The 11687-nt window shown below is 40.0% G+C and overlaps 1 non-coding gene across 1 annotated transcript; it reads right to left on the bottom strand.

The window, feature by feature from the left end:
* Positions 1–9312: 9312 nt before the first annotated feature.
* LOC122095241 lies at positions 9313–9476 on the bottom strand. Its single transcript, XR_006145076.1, has one exon. It is a non-coding gene; the product is annotated as a U1 spliceosomal RNA (small nuclear RNA).
* Positions 9477–11687: the final 2211 nt, after the last annotated feature.

Genomic DNA, 11687 nt, shown 5'->3' with positions numbered 1-11687 from the left:
CTCACCTGCCTTGGTTGGCCTTGAACACTGAGTCTCAGATGTGTGACCTTTGAGTAACTTTAATAACAAGTGTAAGCTACCTCAGTTTTTATTTTATCCTCTGAAATTGGCTTTCCCTTTTCTTCTTCTACCTTTCTTTTCGTTTATTTATTTTATTCTTGTTTGTATTGGTCCCAAAGCTTGATCTCAAGATATGGGTGCTGTCCCAGAAATCAGTCTCATTTCTGCCATTGGAGCCACAGCTCAAGCTCCAGCTGTTTCTTTTCTTTTCTTTTCTTTATTTTTTTGGTGGTTCATTGGAGATGAGTCTCATGCAAAGCATTGAATACCTCAGGAAGCTGAAATCTGAGGATCACAGTTTTGAAGCCAGCCTGCAAAGGAAATTCCATGATTCTCTTTATCTCCAGTTAGCTGGTAGTGATCCCACCAAAAAGCTGAGATTGATAGAACTCCAGCCTTGAGTAAAGTAGAACAAATTCAACTCCCATGACTGGCACACACAGAAAAATGACCAATGGATTTCCCTGCTTGGGCTTGCCTTTTAAGTGGTATTTTCTGACTTTAGTCCCCTATGTAGTTAATATAACATATGTAAGCCACCAGTGATTGATTAATTTAAAACTCTGTCACTGGCTATTACTTTTCTTCTACACTTCTTTATTTCTTTTGTGGTGGTCCTTAGGCTTTAACTTGGGGCTTTGGTGTTTGTCTTTTTACGTCTTCTATATAACTTGTTTCAGTTTTGTTCTAATGTTTCATTTGTTTATGTTGCTTTTTATATCTTACATAAGTAAATTTTTGTATCTCACAAAAGTAACTTTTAGCTAGGTCCTGGTGGCTCATGCCTGTTATCTTACTCAGGAGGCTGACATCGAGGATCACAGTTTGAAGCCAGCACAGGCAGAAAAATCTTGGAAATTCTTATGTCAACTACACTACCAAATGTACTAGAAGTGAAGATATGACTGAAGTAGTAAATTGCTAGACTTGAGCAAAAAACTCAGAGCCCAGGTCTCAAGTTCAAACCTTTGGACTGGCACAAAAAGAAAACTTTCATTAGCTTATATTATACTAGGATTACTGGTGTGAGACACCAGTTGGTTTTAAGAACCAATTTTTGTAGCAGCTGCCACTTTCTATGTTTTCCCTAGGAACTTTTATGTTGTTTTATTCCATGCCTTATCTTTACATTCCATTAAATGGCATTCTTATTTTTTTTTGTTTGGAGGGACATATCAATAATTCAATGACAAATCAAAAAAGGCATGTCTTGAATTTTTCTTTAATTTAAATAGGAAAGGGAAACACTGACTCTAAACCCAGCAGAGAGTGAATGACGGTGTGTTTAATGTATTCGTGAATGTGGGAGCCTGCCATTTTGGGTGCTTTGGTGGTGGGGTCATCCTGCAGCTTCACAATAAACTTCTATGATGTCACAATCTCTTTTTCCATCACAACGGATAGGTGTCAGCCACTGATCTCACCCTTATGTGGACTTAGATACACAAGGAGGAAAAAAATAATTAGAAGAAATGACTATTAACTTCAAGACCACAGCTTGATGAGTTTTCCTGACTGAATTCTGAGATCACATGAGCAGAGCAGGCTCACCTCTACACAAGGCTACTAAGCACTAAGGCTCATCTCTACATAAGGCTACTAAGCACTAAGGACCAGGCACTGCTGTAGGCAACTGGAGAAACATGTGAATACAGCTATGAATGGCCTTCTCCATGCAAATTTCATGCTGAAGGAGAAAACCAGAAATCCCAATGATAATGAATCAGAAGGATGGTGATCTGGGGAGACAGCTTCACATTGAGGATGGGAAGAAGAGACATATGATCTAACAGCAGGGGACATCATCCATGCAACCATTGCTTTTCCAGACTGGCACCAATCTCAATCTCAGATCTCATCCTTCTGAGTAGCCAATTATAGGTATGAAGCTCCTGCAGTGGGCTCTTTGATATCAATATCTACAACTAATGTGTGCTAAGTTTCTTGGAAGTTTCTTGAGAGGAAGGTTCAAAATTAAACATGTTATGTATCCTAAACATTCATTTCATTATCTTCTAATTATTTGATATGAGCTGTATTCCTCACTTTTTGGAAAAATCAAGACAATTTTTTTTCATTGTTCAAATCCTGGGGAGGGAAGGAAAATCACATCTTCTTTGCCAAACTAGAAAGTAATAATCATTTCAACTTACCAGTTTTTCCAAATAGTATGTCTTGTCCTTGATGGATTTTTCATCTTCAACAATGTTAGATGGATGAAATTATAAATGGGAGAAAAGCAACCACATAGTAGCAAGTTTTTATCACAATGACATATAATCTGTCCATTTTTTACTCAATGAAAACATTTGCTACAAGAATTAAAAAACTTGAATAAAAACTTGGAGATTCTTACTCTTTATACAAAGTTGTTTTTTTTTTGTCAGTCGTGGGGCTTGAACTCTGGGCCGAGGGGCAGTCCCTTAGCTATTCAGCTCAAGGAAAGCACTCTAGCACTCAAGCCACAGCACTACTTCTAGTTTTCTGGTGGTTATTTGTAGATAAGCTTCATGTGATTTCCTGCCCAGGCTGGCTTTGAACTGCAATCTTCAGGTCCCAGCCTCCTGAGTAGATAGGAATACAGACATGAGCCACCAGCACCTAGCCAAACTTGTATTTTCTTCAGTTTTGCTGGCTTGAATGATTACCAAGGAAAAAATAGAACCTAAAATTGTTAGTTTGTGCTAAAATTTGCAATAGTTTTACCATGAAGAATAGTGAAATATTTAGAATTACATATTTTGAGAAAATGTAGCTTATTAGCTTTTATTGTTCTAAAATAATAGAATCTATCTCCTTTTTTGTAGACACTGTACTCTGAGTTCAGAACTTGTACTTGTTGACAGACACTCTATTCTGTGAGCCACATCATTCTCATTTTTAAATCAATCATCATTTAAATAATTTGAAGCTCACAAGGCATCTTTTGTTAAGATTAAGTAAAATAAGCCTAAACTCCTGCCTTTTGAGTAACAGAAGAAATCCTAATATCTAGAATATATAGTCAAAAAATGAAACACCCTAAGAACAAATAATCTAATCAATAAATAGGCAAGTGAATTGACTAGATAGTTCCCCAAAACTGATGTAGGTGTCTAAAGAATACATGAAAATATTCAACACCTTTAGTAATCAAGGAAATGCAAATCAAATCTATGTTGAAGTTCATGTCTGCCTAATCAGAATGCTTATTAAAAAAGAAAACAGAAATACTTGCAAGGAGGTGGGGAAAGATACCCTACACAATGATAGCAATTAAGTGAATCATTGCAGCCCCAACAGAAATCAGTATGGAAGTTCCACACAAGAAATCCTACATATACACCTGAAAAAATGTAAGTCAGCCTTATAGTAGAGGTATCTGCACACACATTTTTTACAGCATGATTCAAAATAATCACATTCCAGAATTGGCCCCCACAGGCAGAAAAGTGTGTAAAACTGTTATCTCCAATTAACAATTAAAAAATCTGGGAGTAGAACTGTGGACCAAGTCGCAGAGTACCAGCCTTGATGGAAGGAAGCCAATCAAGAGATTAATGTCCTAGGTTCAAGCTTCAGGACTGGCACACACACACACACACACACACACACACACACACACACACACGCAAACAATGCTTCCTATATTTTTTAGCCAAGTTTCTTATTCCCCTAAGATTCATACATCTATGACAGATCTAAATACAATGGGAAAGAGATATTTATAATGATAAACTTCTACTGAAGAACCCAATTTTTTTCTTGTTTTGTTTTGTTTTTGTGGTCTTTGGACTTGAACTCATGGCCTGAGTGTTGTCCGTGTGCATTTTCCCTCAAGGTTGGTGCTCTACCACTTAGATACAGTGCTACTTCCGGGTTTGTGGTAGTTTGTTGGAGATGAAGAGTCTCAAGGACTCTGTCCTCCACACACTGATTTCTAACTGCAATTCTCAGATTTCACATTCCTGAATTGGTAGAATTAGAGGCCTGATCCACCAATGCCGGGCTAGAACCTGAGTATTTTCACCATTGCTCATTGGAAGAGTTCAATTTTTTTTCCTCCAGAACACTTGCCAAGCACAGTTCTCTCTGGATGGTAATCAAGGAAATACAGAGGCACCAGTAGCTCACACCTGTAAATCCTAGCTACTGAAAAGTCTGAGATATGAGGATAGTGGTTCAAGGCCAGCCCAGACAGGAAAATCTGGGAGACTTTTAGTCCCAATTAACCACAAAAAAAAATGCCATATGTTGAGTTGTGGCTCAAGAAGTAGAGCTCTACCTTGATCAAATACCTCAGGGATAGACCTCAGACCCTGAGTTCAAGGCCCAAAACCAGTGTACATTCAAACACACACAATTTAATAACATGGTTCTCAAACCTAGCAAGGTGCCATCCTAATCCATTAATGTCATGCTTTGTTATGAAAACTGAAAAAGTCTAACCTCTGGCGTGGGCTGGTAAACAGTATCTGGATATAGTAATTAGCTCACAGCCAGTCAGACCAACCCAGACCGGAAGCAGGATTGAGGTGGTGCAGCCACATGGTCCCTACTCCCCTATTCACCCAGACTAATCAGGAGTGAGGTGACACAGGCAAGCAGCCTCCACTCACCCAGACCGGAAGACAGAGTGAGGTGACAAGGGCACCAAGCCCAGACTTATCCAGCCAGGAAGCAGTAGTGAGGTGATGCAGGGACATGGCCCCTACCCACCCAGACCGGAGGCAGTGGTGAGGTGACACAGGCACCATGGCCCTTACTCCCCCAGTCATGCAGACCAGAAGCAGGAGTGAGGCCACACAGGCACCAAGCCCCCACTCACCTAGAGTGGAAGCAGGAGTGAGGTGAAACAGGCATGCAGCCCACACTCACCCAGACCGGAAGACAGAGTGAGGTGGTGCAGGCACACGGCTCCTACCCATCCAGACCAGAAGCAGGAGTCAGGTGACACAGGCATGCGGCCCCTACTTATCTAGCCAGGAAGCAGAAGTGAGGTGATGGTCGCATGCCACACCAGAGGCATGATCCTAGCTTTCCATGGCAGCTCCCTTCTCTCCCAGCCTTTGTGAAGGGCTGCTAGGTTCCATGATGCACTCCGGAGGTCAAGGGGCTGGAGCCAAGTTTGCTGCTGCCCTCCCCCAACTGTTACTGCACCTGCTGCAACTATGGTAGCAAATTTAATAAGTTCTAATTCACAGAACATATACTATGAACTATTAGTGTCTTCAGGTACCATATTCCACTTGCTAGTCACTTAATTTTATAGTTGCCAATGTCTTAAGTGTCCACTGACTTGTAAATATGCTGGAATGGAAATCCTAATATCACTGATGTCTTTTAATTTCTAAGAATGATGATTTTGAAATGACCCTTTCTGAAGAGAAGAGGAGGGGACATAGACCTAACTGTTCAAGAGTGCCTTTGGGTGACACTCTATTGGCCCAAGAATGAGTCGACACAGCTGTTATCCAGTTGTTGTTTTTCTTTTTCAATTTTATTTTATTTTATTTGAGAACATACTGTACAGAGGGGTTACAATTACATAGGCAGGATAATGCATACATTTCTTACCAAGCATTGCAGCGTCCTCCTTTGTTTACCCTTCACCTCCCTTCCCAGCCTCCCCCCTCCCCCCACCCAATCCTTCCCCCCCTCCCTCCCCACACCGACATTGTAAAGCTCGTTTTTGACATGACATTTTGTACTTCTCATTGTTGCAACAGGTCCACCTGAATCCTTAAACGACTTGTTTGTCCCCATCTCCTCCACAAGTTTTACTGACATCAAATATAGTGAAAGCAGGGGTTACACTGTGGGGGAGGGACATACAAAGCAACAAAGAAATAATCTTATAAATGTGTTAAAAACACATGCATGAAAGAAACAAAAACATTAAAATACATATTTTTCCTAACATCACATTATCTGACCTTTTCTGCTTGACTCATACATATACTAGATATTGCAAATAAGGGAAACCATGGGACCTATGTTTCTTTGGGCCTGGCTTACTTCACTTAATATAAATTTTTCCAAGCCTTTCCATTTCCTAACAAATGGGGAAATGTCATTCTTTCTGATGGAGGCATAGAATTCCATTGTGTATATATACCACATTTTCTTGATCCATTCATCTACTGAGGGGCATCTGGGTTGGTTCCATATCTTAGCTATGGTAAATAATGCTGCAATAAACATAGTTGTGCTGGTAGCTTTAGTGTGGTCTTGTTTGTAAACATTTGGGTAAATGCCCAAAAGTGGGATTGCTGGGTCATAGGGGAGTTCTATGTGAAGTCTTTTGAGGAACCTGTTATCCAGTTGTTTTGTGTTAGTATTTGGGTCATGTTTTCTGTTTGGCCTTGGGGTCTTAGGCTTCTCTTTGTAGACATAGAAGATGGGAAAGTAATTGCCAAGGCATATATAGTCAGGAGCCATTTACTTCCTGCCCTTCTGAAATGGCATCTCACTACATAGCCAAGATGGGCTTGAACTTATTTTGCTTCTGCTTCAGCCTCCCAAGTGATGGAATTACAGGCTTACCATACCATGCCCAGCTATCTCTCATGGACCATTTGAAATAGAAAAATAATGACATGTGCGCTATATCTACTAAGAGACTTGTGCAAAGACCAAATAATTTACAATCCAGTTGTTAAGAATATAAACTCATATTCAACTGAATTTCAAATTCAATTTTGGTTTCTTAGCTGTTTTTGGTTAAAGAGTAGACACTATATCACTGAGCTTTATTCACTTGTACAGAAATGTGGATGGTGCCAGGGACAGGTGGCTTATGCTTATAATCTTACTCAAGAGGCTGAGATGTAAGGATTGTGTTCTGAATCCAGCCCGGACAGAAAAGTCACCATTAGAATAGGAGGACAAGAGCCAAACTGATGAGCCAGATACTCTTCTGAAAATGGTTTAATATGGTAGATTGTTTCCCACATGTCAGTTTGTCATTCTGCTTCTAGTCAGAAAATTTATAAGGCTCAGAAAAGGATTCAAGCTCTCTGTTAAACCATACTGTAGCCATTTTGATTTTTATTAAAGGAATAATCAATTTAGACATTGGTAGCTCATGCCTATAATCTTTGCTGCTTAGGAGGCTGAGACCTGAGGAACATGATTTCAGGCCAGCCCAAGCAGAAAGTCCATGAGACTTGTCTCCAATTAAGCAGTGATAAACCCAGAAGAAGAGGTATGCCTTAATAGAGTATTATTCCTAAGGAAAAAGCTTTATTTAAGCTGCCCTAAAACTTCTGGTCATATGTTGGGACATTGCCATGTACAATGCTGCTGGACCCTGCCTTCCTTTGGTGTGTTTGCCTAGAGCCTTGTTTTCACTCCTGTGGATATAGGATGTTTAGCCCACAACCTTGGGGGTGGCATGATCCGTGTATGGAATATACTGCCCAGACAAACAACTATGATGTAAGCAATGATTGAGAAGGTGTTAGTCCAAAGTTACAATGGTAAGGATGTATTCTGTTTAGCTTTTTTCTTTAGTTAATTGCTTTTTAAAGTTTATCTGCTTATTTAATGTACTCTAGGAAATCAAAAGTTAATATTTGGGATTTTTGGTGCAATTTGCAACTAGGCAAGTAAGAGCACCCATTGCCCCCAAATTCAACATTTAAAATTATTAAAACTTTGTTCAGATGTTTTAGTCATCAGAAATTTGAGCCAGGGATGGGAGCTCACACTTGTAATGCTAGCTGCTAGGTCTTGACAGATACAGAGAGGATTATGATTTGATGTTAGCCCAGGAAAAACATTCAAAATATTGGATCTCAATCAATATTGAACCCTATGCATTGTGCTTCTTATTTCATCTATTCAGAAAGGGTAAAAAGAAGGATTATGGTCCATGCTGGCCTGGTCATAGACATAAAACCCTACCACAAAAATAGCTAATGCCGAGCTGGGCTCAGGTGGCTCATGCCTGTAATCTTAGCTATGCAGGAGGCTGAAATCTGAAAATCACAGATCAAAGCCAGCCCAGGCAGCCCAGTGAGACTCATATCTCCAATAAACCACTAGAAAACCAGAAGTGGTACTGTGGCTCAAACAGTAGAGCCCTCACCTTGAGCTGAAGAACTCAGGGACAACACCCAGGCACAGAGTTCAAGTAACATAACCAACAAAAGAAAAATGAGGGCTGGGAAGGTGGTCAGTGGTACAGCGCTTGCCTTGCATGCCTGAGGCCCTGGGTTCGATTCCTCAGCACCACATAAGCAAAAAGAAAAAAGCCAGAAGTGGCGCTGTGGCTCAAGTGAAGAGCTGAGGGACAGCGCCCAGACCCAGAGTTCAGGCCCCACGACTGGACCCTCCCCCCCCAAAAAGAGAAAGAAAGAAAAATAACTAAAGCCAAAAAAAGCAGGTGTATGGCTCATCTGGTAAAGTACCTACCTAAAATGCATGAGGCCCTGAGTTTAAGTTCTAGGATAGAAAGGGGGAAAGGATGTGAAGGAATAGAAGCAAGAAAAGAAGGAAGGGAGGAGTTATTCTGTATATTGTGGTGGCTTCTCATTCCTTTTTTCTTTTTTTTTTTTTGGTCGGTTGTGGGGCTTGAACTCAGGTCCTGGATCCTGTCCCTGATCTTTTGTGCTCAAGGATAGTGCTCTACCGCTTTGAGTTACATTGTCACTTACGGTTTTCAGTGGTTAATTGGAAATAAGAATCTCATAGATTTTCCTTCCTAGGCTGGTGTTGAATCTTGATCCTCAGATCTCAGCCTTCTAACTAGCTAGAATTACAGGTATGAGCCATTGGCTCTGGTCACTTATCTGTTTTCTTTCTTTTTATTTGTATGTCATGGGATTGAACTCTGGTTGCTGTCCCTGAGCTCTTCAGCTCAAGTGAAATGCTCTACCACTTGAGCCAGAGCCCACTTCTAGTTTTCTGGTGGTTAATTGAGGATAAGAATCTCATGAGCTTTCCTACATGGGCTGGCTTTGAACTGCAATCCTCAGATCTCAGCCTCTTGAGTAGTTAGGATTACATGTGTAAGCCACCTGCTCCCAACTTCCTCATTTATTTTCTCATGGTGAGTTCAAGCTGATTTTTCTACTCCTTGTAGTTCCTAGCAACTACAAAGTAGGCCTAGAGATACCTCATCCTTTACAGTAGTCCTTAGGACCAAGTGACTGCTGAGTGCAGGAAAGCAGATGAGGCCAATATAAAATACAATGCTATCTATCTATCTATCTATCTATCTATCTATCTATCTATCTATCTATCTATCTATCTATCTATCTATCTATCCAGTGGAGAGAACTAACACAGTCCCCCACTACCACAAATTATGCAGTCGAATTTCCCACATTTGGGGAAATCTCAGGGGTCAGCACATCTGGAGTGCAATAGATAAGCCTGGCCCTGGGAAAACCACCTTCGTGATCATAGTATCTCCCTTGCCAGGTAAGTAACAAGGCTGACTTGGTATTTAAAAAAACTAACAAACACGTGAGAGTAGTTCACATTTGTAATCCTAGCTACTCAGAATGCTGAAATCTGAGGATTAAGCTTTAAATACTAGATAAATTTTGCTGAATATTTATTAAAGCTCCTTTGGTGTTTTTAATTGAAGGTTTTATTTATTTTCTTATTTTACTGTTTCTTACTGTGACTACCAAAAAGCTGAGTGACTTCTGTGGCTTGTATTCCTGGATTACTTTGGAGGTGCTCTAAGACTTCATCAGAGGCCAGACTTGTTCTACTCAGTTGAGTAGCTAGCCACAATGCTGTAAGCGACAATACTTACAGTAAGCAAAATTACATAAAATTAAAAATTCAGACACACAGTTACACTAGCCATATTTCAAATAAAAATAGAATTCAAGTTTCAGTGAATGTTAGTAAAGTTTTAATGCATTCATTTTATCTGTGTCCCCTGTCACACTGCCACAGAAGAATGGAATAGTTACGGCATATCATGTGACTCCCAAGGCCTGGATGTACTTACTCTGTTCCTTTACAGAAAATGTTTGCCTGACCATGTACCCTAGTGAATATCATTATGCAGAGCTACCCTCTTTTCTATATGCTGTTATTTCTCCCTATCCTTTTCTCCCTCCCTCTCTCTTCCCTCACCCAATCCCTCTCTCTCCTTGTTTTAGGGATCAAAACTCATGCATGGTAAGCTGCTAAGCTGAATCCCAGCCCTGTGTATAATTTTGTGTTTGGTGAGGGGGTACTTTTTCAGGGCTTGAACTTTGGCCCTGGACACTATCTCAACTTTCTTCCTTCCTTCCTTCCTTCCTTCCTTCCTTCCTTCCTTCCTTCCTTCCTTCCTTCCTTCCTTCCTTCCTTCCTTCCTTCCTTCCTTCCTTCCTTTCTTTCTCTCTTTCATTTTGTCAGTCATGGGGCCTGAACTCTGAAATCTGGGCCTGGTCACTGTCCCTCAGCTCTTTAGATGAAGGATAGTGCTTTACCATTTGAGCCACTGCACCACTTCTGGCTTTTTCCGACTTATGTGGTGATGAGTAATGGAACTCAGGGCCTTATGCATGCAAGACAATCACTCTACCCCTAAGCAACCTTCCCAGTCCTCATTTTATTTTAAAAATAAAATTCAAAACATGCCTTTTATGAATCCTCATTCAATTTATTGAAACATAGTATATATTCTTTAAGCTGTTTTTAAAATATTTTTAGTGTAAAAATATTGTACAGTTACATGAGTAAAGTAGTGGGCACATTTCCTAGCGAGCATTGTCACCTCCTCCTTTCTTTTTCCCCAAACATCCCTTCCCTCCCCACCTTCCCAACACCTCCCATCCCCCACAAATGTTGTAAAGTTTGTTTTCAACATAGTGTTTTGTACATCTCATTGTTACAGTGGGTTAAACTGTATCCTTATTTAAGCATCTTGTTATGTACATATAAGATGCAGGTCACCAGAAACAAATACAGTGAAAACAGAGTAATACCCTGGAGGAAGAACATACCAGAGAAACAAAAAAAATCACATAGTACATTATAAATATGTTAAAAACAATAGCAAGGAAGAAAAAAGCACTTGAGTTACTGTCTTGAGGTTTATTTCACTTAACATCATCCATATGGTCATATGTACATAGCTTTTGATTTTTTCTTCTTGTCCTAGACATATACTAGTTATTGAAAAAAAGGGAAACTATAAGACCTACGTTTTGGGGGGGCCTGGCCTACTTCACTTAATATAATTTTTTCCAAGTCTTTCTATTTCCTAACAAGTAGGGTGATGTAATTCTAATGGAGGCATAGAATTCCATTGTGTATATGTGTGTGTGTGTGTGTGTGTATACATGTATATGTATATATACATATATATGTCACATTTTCTTGATCCATTTATCTACTGAGGGACATTTGGGTTGGTTCCATATCCTAGCTATGGTAAATAATGCTGCAATAAACAGTTGTGCTGGTAGCTTTAATATAGCCTTGTTTGTGATCATTTGGGTAAATGCTCAAAAGTGGGATTGCTGGGTCATAGGGAAGCTCTATGTGGAGTCTTTTGAAGAATATCCATACTGCTTTCCAAAGTGGATGAACTCCCACCAACAATGCAGTAAGGTTCCTTTTTGACCACATCCCCTCCATCATCTGTTATTATTAGAGTTCTTGATTATAGCCATTCTAACGGGTGAGGTGGA

Source organism: Dipodomys spectabilis, unplaced genomic scaffold (assembly GCF_019054845.1).
Source record: "Dipodomys spectabilis isolate Male_0828 unplaced genomic scaffold, ASM1905484v1 ptg000341l, whole genome shotgun sequence".
NCBI classification, from domain to species: Eukaryota; Metazoa; Chordata; class Mammalia; order Rodentia; family Heteromyidae; genus Dipodomys; species Dipodomys spectabilis.
Note: the sequence above shows the minus strand (reverse complement) of the source record. Positions and strands in the feature narration are given on the sequence as shown.